This window comes from Cryptomeria japonica, chromosome 11 (assembly GCF_030272615.1).
Source record: "Cryptomeria japonica chromosome 11, Sugi_1.0, whole genome shotgun sequence".
In the NCBI taxonomy this organism is placed as follows: Eukaryota; Viridiplantae; Streptophyta; class Pinopsida; order Cupressales; family Cupressaceae; genus Cryptomeria; species Cryptomeria japonica.
In genome coordinates this window covers 671,545,355-671,548,177 of record NC_081415.1, presented here as the reverse complement: position 1 = coordinate 671,548,177, position 2,823 = coordinate 671,545,355, and positions in this window count along the sequence as shown.

Sequence of the window (2,823 nt, the reverse complement as noted above, 5' to 3'; positions counted from 1 at the left end):
ATGGCTGGCATAGACCGATGTATGATGAATGTCACACAACTTTTAGGATGCATGATGGGTTCTCTATTCACCACTTGGGTAGTCTCACCTTGAAGGTCTTCGTAGGGCCTAAGGTGGTGTCCTCTGTGTTTGTCATCATTCCAGAATCAGAAATCTTTCGAGTTAAGCTCAGAATTTCTTAGCTAATTGCTATGGAAGCAGTCCCCTCAGTTGTGCACAAATGTCTCAAGTTTCCCATGAGGCCACAGTGCATGTCATCCAAGACATTGGATACTAACCCCTAATCGTCCATGGGGTTTTTTGTTTGACCACTTTTAGCCTGCTTCAATGGGGACCATGTTTCACCATGCTGATTTAATGTATTGCGCTTATTACTAGTATAAAACAAGGGAGTTGACCCTTAAATCTGTGCAGCCTACTGTTTTGTTGCCACCTCCTACATTGACCCCTCCTCCATTGATTCTGGTATTGGAGCAAGTAGTGCCTCATGTCTCCTCATCATCGGGGGTTGAGGGTAGGTCTGCTCTCTTGAATAGACCTATGTGTCCGCCTAGGACTGCATAGCCTCCAACAGTGTCTGTTTTTCCTGCAACTGTGCCCAGTGCAGCCAAGGGAAAGGCATCCATGTTGTCAAAATCCAGGACCTGCCCTCCCTTCGAGCTCCTGATAATGGCTGATATTCCTCGACCCTCTCATTATGAGAAGATGAAGCACTCTTCTTGTGTCCCTTCATCAAAGCCTATGTTGGTACCCTCTATTCCTCCGGCCACTCCTCGAGCAAAATGAGGTTGAGCGCTCGTTGTTATAGATGTGGTGCTCTCCAGGATGCACCTCATATTTCATCAGTTGGGCCTTCTCCTATCCTTGACACAATTCCAGAGGCCTCTTCTATGGAGAACAATGCTCCTAAATCCTCTCTGGCTTACGTTGGTGGTACTCACCTCCGTCAAAATCAGCTTGCACGTGAGTGTAAACGCTTTTGATAGGCCCGAGCTTGAGAGCGCGACGTTGCCTTATAGTCTACTAGTGTGGCTCTAACACCCAGCATTGTTGTTTTGGAGCCTATTCCCTTGGTTTCTCCTATCTCTGCACTTGTTTCGGTCTCACTCCCTACTACTTCAGGGGCTTTCGATCAACCTCCCTCTAAACGGGTGCAAGTTTTCATTTCTTCTTCTATGGAACCACCTCCCTTGTCTTAGCCCCTTAACATGTCACATACGCAGGTGGTACCTAGTGTAACTTTGTTTGCCCCACCTACTTCACCACCACTCTAGTATTCAAGTTTTCTTGGGGTCCTCCAGCCTGCTACAGTTGATAGGAGGCTTGATACTCCTATCCCATGTAAACACAAGTTTGAGCAGGCCCCTGTTCCAGAGTTTTGATGGCTCAAGTCTTCACAGGTATGTTCTTCATCCCTTCCTTTGCCTCTCTCAGTGCCTGCTAGTTTGCCTATTTCTATTTGTATGATCAAGAAGGCCCCACCTTCTCCTGAGTTTGTTACTGCCCCTCTTCTAGAGGTTATTAGTCATGTTCTTTTTTAATCTTCTCCAAGTGAGTCACCTGCTTCCTCCACAGAAGCTTGCATTTTTGACTCCCTGGAGAACATCCTGACTTTGTCTATGGTCTTCACGCGATCATTGACCCTTGCATCCTCTAAGCCTATAGACGAAGACCTCATTTTTGCTTCGTCTCTTGCTCTCGCTACTGGTGAGGCACCCGATGAGGCCCTTGTGATAGTCCCTCTCCGATCTCTCCCCCCTTCTTCCTATGACCTAGATTGGGAGGATGAGGCTCTTCTTGAGGACGATGATCCCTTGTAGTATGACCCCTCCTAAGGGTTGATCATTAGGATCTTTATTTTTCATCTACATCTGATTGTGTGTGCATGTGACTGTGTTCCCCCGTGCTTTCTTTATTTGTTTGTTCTCTCTCGAAGGACCCAGGTCACTTTGTAGGTACTTGGATATGGGAGGTTGATTGTCTTTATCCATTTTGCTCTCCGAAAGGACCTGATTTACTCTGTAGGTACTTGGATATAGGGGATTTTCTGTTGGACACATTTCTCTATTTATTTACCTCCTTCTCTTTGTCGTATCTTGCTTTTTGACATTCTATGACGATGCAAAGCGTTGGGGGCATTTTTTGCCTTCTTCCATGTTGACCCAAATTTTTATTTTATCTTTGTCTTCATGTGCTCTTCTTCAGATCTGATAAATTTGGCACTATGATGATATATCCATCTCGTAGTTGTGTTACATATCTTTTATCACTGCTATGGGTTCTGATGTTAGACTATAGGATCCCCCTGTCCTCTTGCATTGTATTTTTTGATGTTGTGGACATTTATGTGTCACTATCTGTTGGTGGAATTCCATGAAAACATCTCATTATGTTGACGTGCCACAACTTATCTTCTCCTTAGAATGACATGCCTTCCATGCCTATCATTTGGGGGGGGGGGGGGGGGGGCATCATATCTACACTTATCTTTTTAGCTTTGGCATTTATCCTTTTATCTTTTACATTGGTGTCTTTTATCAATTATTTTCCTTGCCTGTCTAGGAGGAGGCCAAACGACATGATCTTTTTCTTTTCCAAGATTGCCTAGGTGGGGGCCAAACCACTTGATCTTTTCTTTTCCCATGATCACCTATGTGGGGGCCAAACCATTCTTGAGTGCCTTTGTAGGGGCCAATCTACTAACCAAATTTATCTGCCCTATCGCATGGCTATCTAGTGCATCACTACCCATACTGGCAAATCTATCTTTATCTTCCCTATCGCATGGCTATCTAGCATGTTGCTACCCATGCCAACAAAATT